This window comes from Myotis yumanensis, unplaced genomic scaffold (assembly GCF_028538775.1).
Source record: "Myotis yumanensis isolate MYYU_CA2020_CCGP unplaced genomic scaffold, mMyoYum1.0.hap1 SCAF_8, whole genome shotgun sequence".
NCBI lineage: Eukaryota > Metazoa > Chordata > Mammalia > Chiroptera > Vespertilionidae > Myotis > Myotis yumanensis.
The window spans coordinates 25,621,051-25,643,015 of record NW_027223759.1 but is presented as its reverse complement, the minus strand read 5'-3'; the positions used below and the strand labels follow the sequence as shown (position 1 = coordinate 25,643,015).

The 21,965-nt window shown below is 45.4% G+C and overlaps 1 protein-coding gene across 1 annotated transcript in view; it reads left to right on the top strand.

Moving 5' to 3' along the window:
• Positions 1 to 1,957: 1,957 nt before the first annotated feature.
• SERPINE2 (serpin family E member 2) overlaps positions 1,958 to 21,965 on the top strand; it is a 57,616-nt gene continuing 37,608 nt past the window's right edge. The window contains exon 1 of the mRNA XM_070422244.1: positions 1,958 to 2,136. The gene's annotated coding sequence lies outside the window, so the exon portion shown is untranslated. The remainder of the gene's footprint in view (positions 2,137 to 21,965) is intronic.

Sequence of the window (21,965 nt, the reverse complement as noted above, 5' to 3'; positions counted from 1 at the left end):
CGATGGGGGAAACTGGGCAAAGTTTACAAGGGACCTCTCTGTGTTATTTCTTAGAACTGCATGTGAACCTATGGTTATTTCTGTAAAATTTTTCAATTAAAACAAGTGATTGAGATAGAAGTGAACATGGGAAATCAGGCAGGCTTTTATAACCTGGCTTCACCCACACTTTTTGGTTCTAGTTTGTTGCTTCACTAGTCCCTTGAATGACTTCCTTCCATCGAGAAGAGGCTACTCCTAGATTCTCAAACACACAGAGTTCATACCCACCTCTAGGCTTCTTCTCCTGTAACCTTCTCCATCCCCTCCCCCACCCCCTTATTCTTCCCAGCTCCAGCTCACCCTCCTGAGGAGACTGCCTCCAGAGCAGTACTTATCATGTCAATAGCCATCAGGCACTTGTTCACCAACCTTCAACAGTTTATTGAGCAACTACTATCTCTGTAGAATTGGCTCTAGGCACTGGGGACTGGCTGAGTTGGAAACCATGCTGAACTGGTTTCTCGTTCCTGCTTTCTGGGAGCACATATGCTCATGAGGAAGGTGGGAGAAAACTAGCCAAGAAACAAGTGAAAAAAAAAAATCAAACCACGATGAGGTCTATGAAGTAAGCAATAGGTTGTAGAAGGAAGGAAGTGGTCAAGTGGTCAGGGAAAGTTAGCGCAAGTGATCAGGGAAGGTTTCCTAAGAAGGTGGCTTGACTCGTGACCTGAAGTGTAAGGAGGCAGTCATAAGATCATGAGATCATGGGCAGGGGAAGGGGAGCATTTCAGGCAGAGGGAATAAGAAGAGGGCTTTAAATCCTGCTCTGTCATTGGATATAAATATTAAGCATGGCTGTAAATAACAAGACAGGTTTTCTTTTTGTGGACTGTTTCCTTTTTATTTAAGGGCCAAACCTCCCATAGCTCTGAGAGGCTGTGAATACCCTTCAGCTAGCCCAGATTTTCCACTTAAAAGCGACTTTCTCACCCTAACACATGCACACACCGTCTAGCATGGTCGCCCACGGTTGCCTACACGCCAGTTGCAGATTCCAAGTTGCTCTAATCTGTGCATATAGCCTCAACTCAAGGCTGTGTCTTAGATTTACCACATTTCTTTCGCACAGCTGGGGCCCTGGGCCTGCTGGTGAGGGTTCTGCGCTAAGGGCAACATAATTGTCATTAAGTTGGGTCCCCACAAACCTAAATTGACCCAAAGGAGGACTGAATAGGAGAGATCTGGGTAACACAGCTGGGAGCCGGACGGTGGTGATTTGTCACGGGCCTCAAGGGTCTGCACTTCGCTGCGCACCAGGTCCAGTCCCCTCGGCTGCAGTTGCCGGCTGGGAAGGGCTGGATTCCCAGCACTCTGCCGTTCCTCATGCTGTCACCGCAGCCAGGGACCCAGTTTTCTGAATTCCCTTGTCTGCCCCGCTTAAGGCGACGAGCTGCCGCTCCTCGTCCCCGTGGCTGGAGCAGTGGGCCCTGGTGCACCCTGAGAAGCACCTCGAGGGGTGATCTATCCCTTCCCGGCCGCGACCTGGGACCGTTATCCCCATCACCCGGACCGACAGGCACTGTCCCGAGGCGCTCCCCTGTCTCTCCCAGGGGACAGCTAAGACCACTCGCCCAGCGTCCCAGGGACGCGCCGGGAGCCCGTGGGTCCCTCCTTCTCCCACCTACACCCGGATCCGCGCGACCCACGTGCAGCGCGGCCCAAGCGGGCGCCGCACCTCGGGGTCGCCGGGTCTCCTGGCGCTTTCTGGGCACAGTGACACGACGGTGACCCCTTGGGGGCGATATCCGCGAGGCGGCGCAAAAAGTGGGGGCGTCCCAGCGTGCGGGCGCGGGGACGCGGCGGCCCGCTGGCACACAAAGGAGGCGGCGGGAAGGCGGGGCGGGGCGGGGCGGGGCGGGATTGGCAGGAAGGGGCGGGGGCCGGGTGGCCGGCGATAAAGCCCCCGCCGCGGCGGCTCCTGGCTAGCGCTCCGGGGTGCACTGGCTGCTCCCGCTACTCCAAGTCCGCAGACGCCACCGCCTCTTCCTCCTCGGACGGTCCTCCTCGCCGCCGCCGCCACTCTCCGGCCTCCGATCACCCGCCGCGCCGCCACCCGGCTTCGGCTCGCCCACTGGGGATCCCGAACCAGGGGCGGTGAGTACGGGGTGCGCGCCCGGGTCGGTCGTGGGCGTCCGGGGCCGGGAGCGGAGCAGCGGCGATGCCTCTGCGCCGGGGACTGTCCCTCCGCGCGCCGCCGGCTCCCGGCTGCGACCTTGCTCCCGGCTGGGAGGCTGCGGGGCGAGCGGGGCCCGGGGGCGGCGGCGTCGGGGCGGAGGAACTTTCTCAGCCGCCTTCAGGCTGCGGCGGCCGGGGCTGCTGGGCGCCCGGCCCCTGTGCCCCGCAACCCGGGCAGGGCGAGGAGGGTCCGCGCCGCTGGGGCGTCCAGGTGTGCCCACAGCTGGGAGTCCTGGGGAACGCGTGGTTTCTGCGGGTCCATCCTAACTGGTCCCGTAGCCCTGAACCCGAGGTGCCCAGGTACTCCCTGGGCATCCCCTACCCTGTAGTTTGCATGTGCGCCGCCTTACAAGGAAAGACAAACGGACTCTTGTTTCCATTGCCTGAATGAGGTGGGAGTGACCAGTGGTTCTGGGGATGGGGATGGGGGTGGGGGCTTAAATTGGCCTTTGCCATCCGTTTTAATCCTATGGAGCAGGTCTCTGCTATTTTCACCTTCTGTACCCATGGGAATTGCGATGCTGGTTAGTGACTACAGGTAAGATGAAAAGTACTCCGAAATTCCGGGCGGAATTGGGTATTTGCCTACAAACTGACTGGGAAGGGAAGGCTCCGATTACATAAGACAGCACTCACTGTATCTGAGGTACTGTGGAAAGTGCCATCGGAGGTTTTCGTGTTTTAGTGAAAGAAAAACAGTCCTCATGTGTGTCTCTTGAGAAATCTCAAATGCTGCCGTGTCTTGCTTTGACTACTTTGCAGAGAACATTCTTCTATTTAGCATCCACATGAAAAGGTGTTTGAAGGTTTGACTTCCTCTTTCAAGCCAGGAAGCAATTTACTTCTCTGAACTGCTCAGGAACAATGTACGTGATAATTTTTTTACTTTGGAGGTTTTACATCCAAAGTTGAACACAGATAACTGAAAGAAACGTAAGCGTTGCTAATTTGTCTATCTAAAGCGCACCTCCAAAATCGAAGACACTTTCCAGGCTTTCTGCGGATCTCGATCAGATATTATGTGCTGTTTGCAGTATTTCAGCAATAATCTTCTTCAGCTCTGCAAACGAAGGTGTTAGCCTAAATAATCGAAGGTTTCTTTCAACCCTTAGGTTTTGATTCTCTATTAAAATAGTGTTTGAAAAGATTGTACAGTGTGAGGCAATTATTGAAGGTCATCAAGATGTCATCTATCTTTTATCCTTTAAAAAATGAATATGTACAGAAAATTTCTGCCTCCCATGAGCTTCACATATGGGTGTAATTTTAAAAGGACAAAAATGACTCAGTCTGAAAAGGACATTAATTTTCCGATCCAGACAGAAGGGATTAGATACTAATCAGATTGAGGTGGCAGAGTTTGGAAGTGAGGTGGTGAGTTGGCCAGGTCCCTGCTTCTCCTCTGTGTGGCTTCCTCTGCCATCCTGTCATTCCCCGGGCAGACTTTGGCTGCTGGGCTTTCTTTTCTTTCCTCTAGTCCCAGAGTCCATGCGGGTGGAGGGGTGCTCTCCATCCTTGACCGTCTCAAATCCAGTGACCGCCACCCACTCTAGCTACTTAGTGCTCTACATCCACGTCTTGCCCTTGCCCAGAGATGCTCAGCTTGTGAAATAAGACACTTCAGCATCTCAGTGTCTCTGAACCATCCTTCCAGGTTGCTGACTAGCCCTCCCATTGCAACTCTTCTTCACCACAAGAGATCTCTCCTCTTCCTCCTTCCCTTTGGGCAGGTGACTTCTTGGCCCACTCTACCCTACTATAGGGGCCACTGGATTAAAATCTCTCCATGTCCTACCCCATTTCCCTCCTACAAACTTTACCCAGTCATCCAGGAAATCTCCTTAGGCATCTATTGTGTCCAGGCACTAATGTATGGGAAAGATAGAAGGTACCTGCTCTCTTTGAATTGTTCTTGTGGGAGGAAACAAAGAGCAAACTGAATTATGCTACCATAAAATGTCTGATAATAAAACATGAATATGGTAGAATAATAGAAAAAGTCAAGTTGGAACTGGGAACATAGAGAAGGTTAAAGAGAAGGCCTCCCTGTGGCAGTGCCTAATGTCTCCCTATGAACTCTTTTCCCTTTTAAAAGTATTTTTAAAATCCCATCACCTACCTTATCTCTGTATCCTCACCTCATCTCCAACTACCACCGTGTCTCCCTGGGCTTCTGAAATAAGTTAATACTGCCCTTTCCTTCTGAGCTCTCTGCAAGCTGGCCAGAGTCTCCCCAAAGTAGAAGACCCACAGTTCCTGAATGGGTCACCCTGCGGATGCTCTGCAGACCTCCCTGTGGAATTAGATGTGATCTTTCCTTCCTTCCTGGTGCTTTCTTCCTTCCATAGTTGCTATCTCCTGCTTTTCCTTTTGCCTCCCTGGCTTCTCCATTCCCTCCTGGGGTAACTCAGGGCTCTGTCCTTACTCTCTATGTAGCCTTTGGGCGACCATGTGCCCACAAGTCCAACTTTCACCAAGTACAAAGTGAGTCTCCAGCTGGTGACCTACAGGCTGGTGGACTTATCCATGCCCTTTAGGGAAAACCTACAATAAATCCAAAACTGGTTTTAGTTCTCACCATCCACTCCAGACTCATTTCATCCTTAGCCCAAATTTGTCCCTCTCTAAAAAAAAATTGATTTCAGAGAGGGAGAGAAATAAACATCAGTGATGAGAGAGAATCATAGATTAGCTGCTCCTGTACGCCCCCCCACTAGGAATCAAGCCTGCAACCAAAGCATGTGCCCTGACCAGAAATCAAACCATGACCTCCTGGTTCAAAGTTCAATGCTCAACCACTGAGCCACACCAGTAGGGCTCGTTTTTTTTTTCTTTTTCTTTTTTTTAATATGGTGGCTCTACCATTCACCAAGGTGCTAAAGCAGGAACCTTGCAGTGATGCTAGCCTCTTCCAGCTCTCCCCACATCCAGACAGCCGCCAAGTCGCATTGCTGCTTCATGCTGTGAAGTCCTGGAAGCCTCTGCTGGGTCACACTGGCCCTGCCCTGCCTCAGAGTGTAGAACTGGCAAAATGGTGGCCAGTGTGTCATCTGCAGCTGGCAGATGTGTTGTTGGCCTGGACAAGTATACAAACACTGAGTTATATTTAGAAATATTAAGATGTCATTTGGATTTATAGCTTCTCTTAAAAGTCAGAAGACCTGGAACATGAGGCAAACATTCCTATGTGGCAACACTTGGCTGGCATGGAGTGTCCAGTGCCTGGCCATGCTGGAGGTTGCTTGCTTTCTGGTTCCCCTGGACCTGTGGCCCTCACTATAGCAGCTTGCTGGCTCCCAGGGGCTCTGAGCTAGTGGCCACAGGCTGGGAGACCATGACAGCCTGTGATTCCCTAGTGGCTCACCACCGGTCTGCCTGCTCTCTCACACCTGGTTTTGCACCCCTTTCAACCGTCTTCCATGTACTCCTGGGATGACTTTCCTCCTGCCCCTCAAACCCAAATCTGCTGTGTACCTCCTGAAAAGAAACCCAGTGCCTCCCTCTTGTCTTTGGGACAAACCCAACTTTGACAGGTTGGGTGTCTCAGATTGAGAGGTGAGCTCTAGCATCTTTCTATGGCGTTATACCCAAGTTTCTTTAAGGAGAATGGTTGATAGATGAATTGGGATGCAGTCTCTGCTGTTTACAGCCATTTCCATAGACCTCTCCACCCTGCCACTTTCTCAGAACCTCCCTGGGAGGAAGTGGGGCATGGTGGATTACACATCCCAAACAGCAGTGGGGGACTAAATATGGGAGCATGGGCTGCCCCACCTACTCTCAGCGTCTGGAACATAGAAGGCCCCATTTAACACATGGTACCCAGAGTCAGACAGTATGTTCCCAAAGGCACTCAGTTGCATTGGACAGGCCTGGCTCAACAACTCCTTAGCACTCAGCCAGGGAACATTCCACAGTGAGCCACTGTCCCCCACAGGGACACTCTAGGATGCCAGCCATTTGTAATGACTGAAAGCCTAAGCTTTCTTCAATCCCTTCCCACCTCCCTGCCTCCTGCGCTTCCCAAAACTTTTATTTTCTTGCAAAACGAAACTTCCTGCAGACTCCTCGTACCCGCCTTGCCTTTGCCAATACTGAACCGCTGCCTAGAATTTTTTTTCTTCATCTTCTGTCTGCATTGATTGTCTGGGAATCTTCCCCCCTTTTCAAGACCCAGGTCCAGTATCACCTATTTCAAAAAGCCCTTCCTGAAAATCACTACCCCCCGCCTTCTATGGCAGATCTATAATGTGCGTGCGCGCGCACACACACACACACACACACACACACACCCCCTACCCTGATGGCAGTTGCTGTGTTATAGCAACATGCTTTACCCACCAAGCCTACATGTTAGTTTCATTTGCACCTGCAGGGGTGCATGACCCAAAGGTATTTAATGGATTTCTGAACTAAACTGTATTCCCTTTTGTTATAAGTTTACTACATATTTCATGAAAGAGTGCTTGTTTTTCAGGCTGAAAGGGAGCTCTCCCCCCCCAGACCTCCACCTCTGGTTCTGGTACTTCTGCATTTACGTAATATTACCGGGTGGGAGGAAAGTAGGTTTACAGTTGTTCATATGGAAAAAGACATGCAGGTTAGGATTATTACAATGGCTCTGTTAACTGTTTCATGTACTCACAACTGTAAACCTACTTTTGCCCCACCCTGTATATCTTTATGTTAAAGGGAATCTTTGATCAGCCATGTCTTCTGAGAGTGAGCATTACTTAGAAAAAAGGCCGGGGGGAAAAAAGCAGAAGTCTAATACAGAAGTGCTTCTGTGTCTGTGGTCAGTTATCCTCATCTGAACTTCTCTTGGCTTGGTTCTGTCTTCCTTGAGGTCCATTGGCTGGGCTCTGCTCTATTTCATGATTTGTACAAGGTAGGAGAATGCTTTCTGCTTTATTCCCATTAATCTTCTCAATGATGGTGATGCATGCCCTCTTGCTGGCTTTTCCCCCCAATAGTAGTTTTTGGCCAATGTCTTCAGCCAAGTGCGATGGAAAGAGTCCTGGGTTGGAAGAGGGTTTGGGCTGTGCCTACAATGATTTGTATAGCTGACCACCTAGAACTTAATTTCTTTGTCTATACAATGGCTCAATGGGTATGTTGAAATAATCATCAGAAAGGTGTCTTATTTTTTTAAGAAATGTAAGTTCTAGAGTTATTTTTCTGTCTGATCCAACTTCCTTATGAATATCAGATCTAGAGGAAATTTTTAAAATGTATTTTTTAATTTATTTTTCTCATCCCCACTTATCCCCTCTATGCCCTCTTCCACTTCCACCCACCCCCTTTCACCCTAGAAATCACCACACTGTTGTCCATGCCCATAAATTCTCTCTCTTTTTTATTTTTTTTTCCTTTTTGCTCAATCCCTCCACCCGGCCCTCCATCCCCCCATGAACAAAGAGCTGTCTGCCTGGTCTCATGTTTATCTACATGAAATTCTTCTTTTTCTTTTAAACCTATGAAATCATTCAGCTTGGCTCTTTAGTACTCAGAAATAGCACTGAGGGCCAACATGAAGATTTATTTAGTTTGTATTCCTACTTGGATGGATTCATAAAAAATATTAAGTAAATTGTGTCCCATATACTTGGCTCTTCTTTGTAAACCATTATCTTCATCCATAAATGTGCCCATCTTTTCTTTCCAAAACCAACTTTCCTCGTAAATAGATTACAGGTCTGACCTGAAAAATCAGTGTTGGCTTTAAAAACACACACATACACAAAACCCTTTGGTGTAGAATGGAGTCAAAGATGCAACAAACTACATCTTTAAGTTATGTTATCCACAAGTTCACAGTTTGCCTATGAGCACTGAGAGATTAGTAAGATTTTATTTCTCTTTTGAGAAATGCCGCCTTTCACCCAGGAGGCCAAGTCTGTTTACACAGTCAATGATTCTCCCCATATCCTGGTTAGATTTCTAGGTCTGGATGTAAGCCCAGTCCGGAGAAGTTGGCATTCCCTCTGGGGCTTTTTGTGCATGTGGATGGCTACTGAGCCTAGGCAGCCTTCTATTTGTAATTCCATTCATGCATATTGACAAACATGTCCCCTGTTTCATCCTTGAATTCCTTCAAAGGTTGAGGTGGACACGCCCTCGTTCAAGATTAGATCCGGAACACCTTATGCTCTTGCTTCAGTTTGACCTCAGACTTTGTCCTTTGCTTCAGAAGATAATACCAGAATTGCAATCCACAGTGCCTTTCTGTTTTTATCAGTTCATCCTTGAGACAGAGATAATGTGGAGGTGATTTTCGTGTAAAAGAAGAAAAAAATCCTTTGCAAAGGCAGAAGGATTTGTTGTAGTGTCTGCGAATCTTGGTAAATATACTTGGTTTGTTTTTGTAATGCCCTCCTCAGCCCTGCAGTCCCAACTCTGGTAACCTGGAGGATTAGTATCAGTTCTTTCCTTTCCATTTAGGGCCAACTAATATAGTTCTAGGGAAAAAAAATAACTGCTTGATTTTAGCCAAAGTTTTTAATGGACCAAATTTTGAAAGTGGGTTTGGGTATGTGAGAGAGTTTAACGCCAACTACAAAGTCCACTTAAAATAAGTAAGGTGATTGTAAATGAAAATAGATTTTTCTTTTTTTATTTTAAGAAAATGCTGTGTTGCCAGCACCGGTTTGGCTCAGTGGATAGAGCGTCGGCCTGCGGACTGAGGGGTCCCAGGTTCGATTCCGGTCAAGGGCATGTACCTGGGTTGCGGGCACATCCCCGGTAGGACATGTGCAGGAGGCAGCTGATCGATGTTTCTCTCTCATCAATGTTTCTAGCTCTCTATCCCTCTCCCTTCCTCTCTGTAAAAAATCAATAAAATGTATTTTTTTTAAAATGCTGTGTAAGTAATGCAGTGTTTGCTTCCTCTACTAATTTTTTGTTCATTTTTAAAATAAGAAATCCACTTAGGAAGAAATTATTTTTATGGAGGATTTGGTTACTGTTTAGATTATATGAGCTATCAACTACTGCATTATCTTTTCTTAAAAGTGCAGAAACCTAAATAAAAATAATTGACACAAACATGGGGTGTGAGGTGGAGCTATTGGTTTGCATTGCCACCCCTGAGGGATGGCAGAGATTGCCTCTGGCCCTGGAGGTGACTGGAACCTAAGACTCAGGGCCTTGCTTCTCTCTTTTCTCCCTCCCTGCCTCTTGTCTCTGGAGGTTTTCTTGATTCAGGGACCATGACTAAAGGCAGCTGCAGGCTCACCTCCCTACAGCCTCATGATCAAAGAGGAAAGAGGGGCTTTCTGCCATTTCCAATTGGAAAAATCCAAGGGAGGCACTCTGATTGGCTCAGTTTGGATCATGTGCCTTTCCCTGGACCAATGGCTGTGGTCAGGAGAATGGGATATTATGATTGGCCAGAGTCTGAGTCACATGTTCAAGCCTGTGGTCAGGAGTGGAGGGAGCCCTGAGAGAGGTGTGCTGCACAGGCAAGTTACCCCAACTGCCATTAGTTTGTTTTCAGTTGGCAGACGCCCTGTGCTGTCTCCCGGAGCCTTGGGTTTGCCTGTAGGACAGAGGCAGTATCCTTTCCACTGGAACAGCTGGGAAAGAGTGTGGAGCAGCCGGAGTGTCCTCCGTCATACATACAACCTTGGTGTGTCAATGCCAGAGCCTGAATCCAGGTCTGTAAATGTGTGAACTGTGAGCTGATACCATGAATGTTCAAAGATTTATATCCCATCAATTTTCATAACTTCTCAAAAAGAAATTCCTGTCAAACAATATGCCTCCTCTCAAAAGAGCATCTTCTCCCTTTGCTGTGTACAGGTAATAGCCTTCAATCACAAGCCAAAACACTTGAGACAGGGAGAGGCTAATATTTCTGTGTTATGTTTCAAGTAATGTTTTTATGCCTTGGACCTCACCTGCCCCAGTTTGCTCCTTAGACACTTGTTTTCTCATGGGACTCAAACTCTAAAATTAATACTGACTTTTGGGTTGAAAAGGCAGAGTGCATTTACCCAGACTCCAAGGGAGTAACAGGCTGAGCTGGGTCAGACTCAACATGACCAAAGGAAAAGTGGGGCATGATTTTAAAAAGATGCCTAATTGAACTCCACAAACCTATGAAGACTTAGCTTAGATTATTGTTTGAGATTTAACTTTTCCTAGTTTTTATTGTTCCTTCTGTTTTAAATAGTTACCTTTATTTCAAAATTTGTCACATCTAAATAGTATATTTAGTCCCCCTTCTCCTTCCCTTCCTTCCTTTCATGTAGTAATCTGGAGTGTGGAGGATTGGGAGGCCAGTGGTTTTTGGTCTGAATCTAGATTTGATCAATTACTAGCTGGAGGCCAGGAGATCATAGCCAATTTACTAAACTTTTCCAAGCCTCAGTTTCTTCATCTGTGAGTTGGACATGAAGGTAATCATGCGTTAAGTCTCATGGGGATGAGGTAGAGAGTATAGTTCAGGTGCTGAGCACAGGGGTTAGAATGGAGCTGACTTCTAGGACATGACGTGGAGGTGGTGGGGCTTCCGTTTGTCCTGGTGAGCATTTCATTCCTCCGGAACTCATGTTTCCTTTCTGTCTTTGACCTGGAGAATGAGTGACTTGCTCTGTGTGTTCACGTGCTTTGTTTCCAGACTCCTTTCCTGTAGCACTCTCGGTTGGCAGTACTCCCAGTGATCAGTGGTCATCTGTCCTTCCCGCAGGCTTCCAGGTCTTCCAGGACTGGCTGTGGAGCAAAGGATGGTTTGTGCATGAAATAAACTCCCTCTTACTCCTCTGTGTGAGGAAATGTGAGAGCTGTGTTCCCAGGAGGTCTTTCTAGGGGCACATTTCAGGCTAACCCTGTCAGGCTAGGTGTGTTTTCTTTCTTGTGTTAGTTACAAAAAATGAATAAAAATAAAGGTCTATGGAGTAGAAGATACTCTATTTGGCTTAATATTCCTGTCTTTGCAATATTAAACCAAATAATAAAGAGCATCCAGGGTCTTCTCTTTTTTTGTTTTTCAGATGTGAAAATGTCATTCTTACTGTATCCAGCGATGTCCAGATACCCAGTAATAACCATTTGAAACACATGCTGAATGTATTTAATACATGTGGTCATTTAATTATGATTTGATTCCCTCAGTATACAAAAGAGTTCTATGAATATTCAATTAACTTCAGCAAGCATACCCAGATAGGAAATGTATTCTATGCTGCCATTAATATGATTTTTGGGGAATTTACTGGCAAATATTCATTTGGGATTTTACACACCTGAATTGTTGCTTGGACAGTGGGATGGTAGATGTCAGGGAGTGTGTGTGATGACTTAATTATAAGGAGAGCTTTCTTTCTAACGGTGGGGATTTTCGCTTTGAAATTCATTTACCGATAGACTCATATCATCTTATGCCAAACCTGTGTTCATTTCTTAATGACATGTTAATTAAAATAACCATTTGGAGGATTGGCCAGAGATGCCAAAGTATTCATAGTAAACCTGTTCTTGTGCAGCAAGGAGGTAAATTATGAATATTCAAGTGCTAGTCATACTAATGTGAATTAATTCAGCAAGTCCTTTCAACATAGTTGTTCTAATGCATGTATATTTTATCACTTATTAGCCTAAAATTTCTGTGAGTAGGATAGTATTTTTTTCACATATGCCAAGGGCAAAATTATGCTTTTGTCTTACTCTCTACCTTGTGTTCTACTTACGTGTGCGTCTTTTCTGCACTGGTAGGAGCCCTTGAGGATTGTTTGGTCTGTCTTGTCATTCTGGGCTCCTTCCACAGTACCTGCCCAAAGATGCTTAAAGGGAGCAGCAAAGGAAAGATGGTGGATCATCAGTGTGTCGAGTACTGTCGGGCACATTTTATATGTGATTGTGTTGAATCCTAACAGCCCTTGTAACGTAGAGATTGGTACTAGTTTGTAGGTGAGAAATCTGAGATTTGGGTGTGTGAAGCACCCTGCTGAGACTTCCCCCCATGTGTCTCTGCCATGGAGATATTTTATTCTGAAGCATTATGTTCAGTGGATGACTGAGGCAAAACAGTCATTTAACTTTTCCTAATACCCACAGGTGAAGGGTCGGGACATTGCTGCACAGAGGATGAACTTGAGAGTCCAAGGAACCTGGCTTTAAACCCAGGTCTATGCTTAGTAGTTTGTGGACACAGAAATACACCCCAATCTGTGCCCCATTTCCATAGCTAGAGAATGGAGATGATACGGCTGTTACCTTCCATGCAGCAAAAGACAGAGGTGTCCCCGTTTCACAGACGGGGAGATAGGAAGGACAGTGATTTAGGTCACTTGGCAAGGTCAGAGCTGTGGCAGGTTGAGAGCTCATGTCTCTGCTCCTGTCATTTGTCACCTCTCCAGATGCCAAGTCTGGGTACAGTGTGGTGACAGATCTGCCACCACCTGTCATCCACCCTTGATTAGTCCTCAGAGTACCCCACTGACTTGGGGACAGTTACTATCCATTTCTTAAAGCCACTTGGCTGATTCATGTCTACTTTTCTCCGTGTTGTTCACTTCTGTAATCTCAAAGAGGATTATTCCCAGAGAGTAAAGAGATTCCCCAAGACTTACTCCAGATGAATCTGGCCCACACCGGTTTTCAAAGGACTGGAAAGTGGCAGCCCTGTTGTATTTGGGTGACATTTAGTTTAAGAGCTAGTTTTTGAGCACTTACCGTGTTAACGGGTGCTCTGCAGGACACAGAAGAATCCACAAAACAGATTGACCTTTGAGGATCTTACATATTTAGGTAGAACAGGCATATCTGTGATACTTGAACAATACAACGTAGTCTAGAACAGTGGCATACCATAGTGGAGTGAGGGAGAAATTATGAGGTGTATTATTTGCAGAGGAGTTAAACTCAATAGTGAAATAACATCAGAATTGGTTTGCTTTTCATTGTCATGTGCCATGTGATGACTTAGTCCTCCACCAGAACAGACTAGTGACCCTGACCCTCAGAACCACACTGTTTCAGTAATCTTGTGCCAAGTGAGTGCTACAGATGAGATACACAGCGGGTCAGACTGGGGTGGTCGGTCTGGACTGAATCGTTGGGAAGCTGCATGAAGTCTCTTCGTTCCCTCTTGGTGTGAAAGGACTCAGGGGGAGCAGTGTGTGACCCTAATGACAGAGCAGTCACGGACCAGCATGAGCTTTGGGCCATAAAAGCTCTTTACAGGCACTGCCTCCCTGCATCCTCACGGTGGCCCAAGTTCATTCTGTAGATGTGGGCCAGTGATGGACCGTCTCCAGGTCTCAACGTCCTCCCACACGAAATGAGGGCTGTAACTCCTGCTTCCCAGGAGGCTCAGCAGTGCTAACACCAAAGCCCCTCACACACAGGAGTTTCTCAAATGTCAGTCCTCACTCACCATAGCGTGTGTGAGAGGGAGGTCTGTGTGTGCCCTGTGTGCGCTGTCGGGGGCGGGGGTGGGGGGTCGCTGATAAACACGAATGCCCAGGCAGCCCTCGTGAGTGATGCAGTCATTTATTTTTTCACATTGCTCTCCACAAAACCTTTTTTGCCCTAAATTTTGTAGGATTGTTGTTGACTTGTATCAATAATAAAGAGTTGGTCATTTAGTCTCTCACATACTCTCTCTGGCTAAATTCAAGGAAATAACTCCTTCCAGGGAAGAGATTCGATCCCTGAAGAAAAAACAATGAAAGTATTATTGTTAGATCATGTTTTATGAGGGATGTTAAAAAGTATCATGGTCAGTGACCCGCTGTGGGGATCCGGAATGTATTTTTACCTCTGAGGGCAGCTGTCCTGATGCTCCAGGCAGGGCTTCTTGTGGCTTAGGATGGATTTTTCCGTGACAGTGTCACACAGAGATTTGCAAAGTGCTGTATCAGAGACAACTTGGACGAGAAGGAGCTGATGGGCTCAGATAAATTGTTAGACAACTCAAACAGCGATGATAGGCATGTAGACCATGCCTGGGAGAACTCTGAATTAACTTGCTTCTTGGAAGGTGGGGATGGAAAGAAAAGTACTATTTCCAAATCATAATATGTGTGATTTTTACATATTGGTCATAAAGTTTTTTTAGTCTGGTTAACCAAAACTTGGGTGGGAGTGGAGAAGGGTTGTTGGAGATCTTCTCATTGGGAAAAAGGGAAGGCTGTCTTATTTTGGGAATTATCATCATATATCGAAACATATGTAATTAGAACCTAATTAAAGAAAGAACTTCATCCTGGGAGAAGAGGTGCCCCTTACAGTGTGGGAAAGGGTGGTCAGATGTACTGAAAACTCTTTTCTGCATCTGGGAACTAAAGGGAAGGCAAAAGTTCCAGAATGGGATCAGTGCCAATCCTGAGGGCCGACTGAGGGAATGGAAAAGGACCTGGAGGGATTGAATAGGGAGAGGCAGGTGACAGAAGCATAAGCATCTCTGCTCTCTCTCTGGGAGACATATCCATGTGGTTTCTCATCTCTTCCTTGCTATGTGATGTGGGCAGATGACTCACTCTGTCTGCATCTCTGTTACCTCAACTATATCCCAAGCTTAAGTGACATTCAGTGAGATGGCATGCACAGAGTAGGAGCTGTATAAATGTCCCCCCCTCACATCTCCTATGCAGCTCCTCACCAGCTTCATTGTTGATGAATAGGACATCTTCTCCATAACTGGTTATGAGAAATTGGAGAAATTTAGAATATTTCTCTCCTTATAAAATTTTGACAAAAAGAGGCTGGGCCTCCTCCATCCCTAAAGATTCCTCCGTTGGTAGCTTATAGCAGAGGTTAGACAAAGGTGACAAGAAGAACTTTCATGAAGTCATTGGTTTTTAATTCCAGAAATTCATGTTCTTCTGCCTTAGCTTTGGATGTGGGAAAGTGAAAGGGCTGGTCCTGTGAGGAAAAGTTCTGTGGTGCCTGAGACTTATGTCATTTCTCAGGACGGTGTCTCGTGAGATCCTCCTAGCAACCTTCTGAGGTACAGGATGGGAGAGAGGATTATCATTGATTTCATAGATGAGGAAACTGAGTCACAGAGCAGGTATGTGATGTATCTGAGGCAGGCAGGTGTAGGGCTAGACAACAGGCCGATTCCACAGTTGTGTTAAAGTAGACACAGGTTTTTCCTGGGAAATAGCTGAACAGCTCTCCTAACCCCACCAAATCCCTTCAAAGGCATCAGCGGGGACGTCAGCAAAGAAACTAAGTCAAGCTAAAGGGAGAACCTCAGTGTTGGGTGACTAAAGACATTAGGAATTGTGCTTCCCATCACTTCAGATGGTTTCTAAGGTTTGCGGAGCTTTGCTGGTCCAATGGTTGTCGGGGGAAAATTTAACTGTAGAGTGGTCATCTTCTTAAACATTTCTTTGGGATTTTATTTGTTTACAAACTCTTTGTACTGAAAGAAGAGAGCAAAGGACCAGAGATAAAAGCTGAGGAGCCCTTCTTAAAGTGGTTACTAATTATCTTATCTTCCCCATCCCTCATTCTCTCTTCCTACTTTAGAATATTTCTAGATCCTATGCCTAAAGATACATATATCTCTATTTACTCGTTTAATTTACATAGGAGGATGTTTCATATAATTTCCCATTCCCAACTTCCTTTGCGTAACTATTTTACCTGTAATATGTACCCAAAACTTACTCTGAAGGAGGCAGATGGGCAAAAGCTGTTTGCGTCTCTTGTACTACACCCGAGTAGAGAGGGGACTCAATTACAAGAACCAGAATGGGTAACTGAGAAAGAAGAGATGAAAGTATACCCAGGTACCACAGAATCACTTTTGTGGCTGCCAAAACTTAGTCCAAAACATCCCTGGTCATCCAATGAAAAAATGGAATCCATTTTTTTTATGTGAAATCTTTAATATATTTGGAGAGGGGGTAGGAAGGATGTTTTCTGTCTGTTTATTTCCCTAAACCATTCATCCCTGAACTTGGGGACATGGGTGTGTTAGGAAGCTGACTGAACTACACTGAGCTCTTCCTTTGTCTTCTTCCTTCTCAGGTTACGAAGCACAAGTTCAGTCCTGCCTTCCCTCCATTTGCCTTGGGGAAAAGGTTGTAAATAAATAATCAGTGGTGCCCAAGGGAGAAGAAAAACCATAGGCTGGGTCATCAAATGGTGCTGCATTTTATTTGTGTGAAGTCTGAGATGCTGCCTGCTTGGGTGGGCTCTCTGGAGATGGCATTGCTGAGGGGCATCCACAGCACAAAACACAGAAGATAAACTAGATTTGTTAGGACCCCCAGGATTGTTACAGGTCAGAGAGACTAACAGTTACCACACACAAGAGACAGAAGAATTGGAAGATGGCCCCTTGGCCAGTTAGCACGTTCTCACATTAACAAGATCTTCATGGGAAGCCCAGTTGTTACTGGGTTAATTGATAAGTACAGTATGAAAGTAAATGAGCAAGATTATGGCTCAAATCACAGAACTCAACCTGAGTTAGTTCCCTATGGCCTGTAGGGCAGTTCCTAGTCAGATGTCAAAAGAGTTCCACCAATAGTAGGTGCCTTCATCCCCAAATGCTGGGGACATCTACGCCTTAGTTATAGATAAGACCTTAGCCCTTGATGTGAAGTTTTTGAAACAGATTATTTCTGAGTGCTATCATTATTTCTCATTCCATTTCTTAATTTGTGGAACAAAAGCTAAGGGTTAAAGGTTTGCATATCTAACGAACAACAGTAAGTTGTGAGTGGTACTTTAACTCATTTGATCAATATGCATCAAGTGTCTACTATGTTATTTGACTCTAAATTCTGATGCTTTGAATTCTTTGCTAGTTTGATTATCATTTGTCTGTTGCCAGAATTGCTCATCACTCTCTCGTCTTGGCTAGTAGGGTAAGATTTTCACCTCTTACTAATTTGCTGGATAGAGGAACACTAATGATCGAATTTAATGTGATTGCATGTAAAGTAAAGGCAACTTGACAATTTCCTTGTTCGCCTGGAATGCTTAATGCTACCTGCCACGTTCTACCTTGTATCTTAGTCCTCTAAGTACTTCTGTCCTCTGTTCATCTACAGCTCAATGTCAGCCTGTGCTCTCCCTTCATCCTGTCATGTTTTCCATGTGCTTGAGTTGTGGTGCAGGACCTCAGCTGTCGCATTAAGCAGGAAATCTGAGTATTGTGCAAGCTCTAAAGCTCTATTAGACATGGACAATGTTCTTCAATCTGTTAACTCCCCTTTCCCCCAGGTCCTGAGTATGGGCACTCCTTCTTTGGCACGTGTTACTTTGACAGTCTCTTCCTCATTGTCACACATTCTGCCATCTCCCATTTGATCAATGGTCAAGAATATTGAGGCAGCCTTTCTAACTCTAGGGAGGTGCTGTGGGCACTTGAGATCACTGCTTGGGCTCCCACGTGAAGGATGTTCTACGTGGTCCCTTCCTGCTGGCAGGCGTTTTGCTGCTGTTTTGGAGATTTTCTCTGGGCCACAGACATTTGAATCAGTCAATTCTAGGAGTGTTTGTTTTCTCAGGAAACACAGCCCTATTAAAGCCATTGTTTTGAAAGTCACCCAGAGCATTAAAAATCTCAGGTCATCAATCCATAGTGTGAAAATTTAGGAGTGGTTGAGGCGCTTCAGGCAAGCAATATTGACTTAAATGTGTGGAGCACTTTAAGACAGCATTTGATTGTACATTTTAAAATGGGGAACACAAATTGAAATTCCTCCTGGGAGCTTTAAATCATGCATTATATGTGCAGTATTTTCAATTAGCTGCAGAAAAAGAAATCTGTTCCGTGTGGCTCTATTTTTACAGCTGGGAATTGCTCGGAGAACACAATTGACTATTTCATACATGTGAGATTTATTTAAATGATTCATGGGGCATTTGCAATTTAACCAACAATTGAAAATATTGTTGCCATGTGGCAGGTAAAACCAGGAAGTTATTTTGCATTCCTGAAGAGGTGCTCCGAGCTCAATATACCCTTAGTCCAAGGGGTTAGAGCAGTATTGAGATTCAGACTTTCACATTTCATTCCTGGGTTGTGCCACACTGTGGTCAGAAAGAGAATGCTCGACTGCCTGAGGATTCTGTGGGATGGTGCTCTCAGGAAGGACCCGAGGCACTGGGCATTCTCCATTTCCCTCTCCTGTTTGCATGTCCCAGACACAGACGGAAGATCAAATCCTTTCCCCAGCTCTTCTCGGACTTTCTATGTCTCCCTCTCCTCCTCCCTCCCCCGCCCCCCCACCATTCTTTGCCACCTGTCTCACATCAGACATCACCGAGAGAGATTACTGATGCCAAAAGCTAAGGTGAGTCTTGGGATGGACCAACCATGCCCTCCATGGTGGTTCATAAACATATCTACGAGTTTGGAATGCATGTTCCCACTGAAATGATGCTGTAACAGTGGTCAATAGACACTTGATGTTAGGTGATACTGTATTACCGCATTATTGCTGAAGTGATTCAGAAAAAGGTTAATCCATCAGGCATTTTGTGGGCAGAATTAAAATCATAACCACCAGTTTTTAATTTTTCTCTGGATCAGTGGTTCTCAACCAGCGGTAATCCTCCCTCTCTCCTCCAGGAACTTTTGTTGATGTCTCCAGACATTTAATTTGGTTGTCACAATGAGAGGAGGGGGAAACTACTAGCATCTAGTTGGTTTAACCAGAGATAATACTAACCATCCTATAATACACAGGATAACCCCCAGCCCACAACCTCCCCCCATCCCCAATGTCAGTAGATCCAATGCTGTGAAAGCTTGCTCTAGAACTTCTTTTAACAAATGACTTCCCCAAATAATTTAGAGCCTGACCTGCTTATAAGATGGTGGCTTCTGTAATCAAGGTTAATACCTGAAGTGAATCATGTTGGTTGTTGAAACCTGCTTTCTTCATCAGTGCCTTGATGACATAGAGAGCACCTCCGTGTCCCATGTGCCATGTTAGATGATGGGGAAGAATGGTGACAGGACCGACAAGGTCCCTCCCTGCCCACCCTCAGGTACAAGGAGAGGGGGAGGAGACAAATGCTCTAGTCAGAAGGAATGCACATATGGCTGGAAAGGTTCTGTGACCTCCCAAGGGGAGAGTGTATGTCTAGAAGGAAGAAATCCAGCCCAGGAGGCCAACTCATAGGCTGTGGGAGCGGGTTTGCATTTCATTGCAAGAGCTTAGGGAGGCCGCTGGAGGGTTCGATGCAGGTCTTGGTGACAAGGGGCATGGTCGGCCTTTCCTATCGGCAAGGTCACTGGGGCAGAGCAGACTGTGAGTTGGGTAGAGGAGACTAATGTCCTCTTCCAGGAAGTCTGGTGGCTGGACTGAGGGCAGAGGAGGTGGAAAGAGTGGGCCATGCAGGAACACTCAGAGGAAGAATGAAAGAGTTTGCAGTGGTTCTAATGGGGCCGGGAAAGGATGAAGGATGACACCCAGACTTTCTGCTTCGATTCTTGGGTGGATGGGGTACCCACTTTCTGAGATGCAGAAACTGCAAGAACAATAAGCCCAGAGATGAGGAGGCTTTTTTTCTCTGATCCTAATATTTCTGTGAAAATGGACAAGGGGACTTTGATATCTTTCTACCCAATCTTTTTTTTTTTTTAGAAAAAGAAATTCAAGGTTTTAGAGTCTGCTCTACTTGCTAAAATTCAAGCTATTTCTCCCGGATTGCCCCTTCTTTTCAGTTACCATTGCAATGGGCTTTCCAGTTATTTCTAAGTGGCTTCTTTGTGCAGTCATCAAGCATTTTCTGTGTTAGATATTTCCTCCATCTAAGCAAATAACACAGTGATGAGCCTCGGCTTACAATCCAGAGTCTACCATTGAGTCTCTCAACCACGGAGACACCGTTTTTTTATGGGCTTTGTCATACTGAAATGTTTTAAAAATTGCTTTAGTCTAATCATGCCTTATTTAAGTTTATGCTGCTAGGAAACACTTTTCCTCATTCGTGAGCCTGGCCATGACTTGGAAAGAACACAAGGAAAATCAGCAGAGCCTGAGGCCCATTTCCTAATTCACCCAGTGACCGTGACTCACTTTCTGGTCCCATCACCAGGGCCATTCTCGGAGGCTGCATGGGGCCCTGCTGCTTCTCCCCCGAGGGCAAGGCCACTCAGGCCACCTTCCCTGAGGACTTGTGACTAGAGGTGAAACTGTGATAAAGTCACATACTAACTAGAGCCTTGAACCTCTTCTACAACAAAGAAATGAAGGGAATGGGCCACAATGGAAAAAAAAAGACCACGAGTAAATAGAAAAGGCAGCTTTTAAAATTCCTTTCAATTTTTAGAAGTTGGAATCTGGGGACATTTTGCAGTTGAGGGAACTGTTCAGGTGGGTTGGTGTGTAAACCCTAAGAGGCTGAGGATAGAGACCAAGGATGCTTCAACCCTCCATGATAATGGTAGTAAGTGGCAGAGCCAGCTTCGAGTGACGCTCTGTTGAAGGTGGAGGAACCTGAGATAGATTCCTCCTTTTTATGCTTCTCAGCAGTCTGAAAGGCAGGGGCTACTATTATACCCATTGTATAGATGCAGAAACTAAGGCACAGTGAAATTATATACCTGTCGAAGTCACACAGTAAATTGGTAGTGGAGCTTGGGTATTAACTTGGGTGGTTTGTCTCAGGAGCCTACAGTAAATTGGTAGTGAAGCTAAGAATTGAGGCTGTCACAAATTATGAAAAGGCACAATTATGCAAAAACATTATTGGTATGTTTTTTAGAAGATTGACATTTCTAGTGGAGTTGCAGGATGGGGAAAGGAATTAAAGTGAATAAAAGATCTGTCTTAAGGTATATTTGTTTGCTGACTACAATTTTAAAATAAGTGTTCTTTTTGTTTTGTTGTTTTTACTTTTGATGTTAACAGAGTTATAGATTCCTATCCAGTTATAAAAAAAATAATACAGAGAGATCCCATTTACTGGTCACCTAGTTCCCCCCAAAGTAATATCTTGTATAGCTACAGGACACAACAATAAATACCACAGCTAGGAAATTGGCATTGGTATAATCCATCCACCTTATCAGATTTCAGCAGTTTTACATGCATTGATGTGTGTATGTGTTTGTATGTGTGTGTGTGTGTGTGTGTATGTGCACATCTGTGATGTTTTATCACCTGTATATTGTATGGCCACCTCCATAGTCAAGACACAGAATAGTTCCATCACAAGGCCCCCTCATGTCACCCTTACAGTCACATCCATCCCTTCCCCTCCCATCTTCCCCAATTTCTTGTAACCTCTAATATATTCCCCATCTCTATAATTTTGTCATTTTAAGACTATTTTATAAATTGAATCATAGTATGTAACCTTTTGGAATTGACTTTTTTTCACTCAGTATAATTGCCTTTAGATCCATCCAAGTTGCTGTGTGTATCCATAGTCCATTCCTTTTTATTGCTGGGTAGTGGTCCATGGTGTGAGTGTGTCATGATTTGTTTAATCATTCGCCTATTGAAGGACAACTGGATACTTTCCAGTTTGGGGCTATTGCGAATAAAGCTGCTATGAACATTGGCGTATAGATTTTTGTGTGAACATGAGTTTTCGTTTCCCTGAGATAGATGTCCAAGATTGCTAGATCATATGGTTAAAAGCGTGTTTAGATTTGTAAGGAACTGCCAAACTGTTTTTGCAGAGTGGCTACACCACTCTACATTCCCACCAGCAATGTGTGGTATCCAATTTCTCTGCATCTTCTCCAGCATTTGGTGTTACCATTAGTTTTTATTTTAGCCATTCTGATGGGTGTGTAGTGGTTTTAATTTGCACTTCCCTAA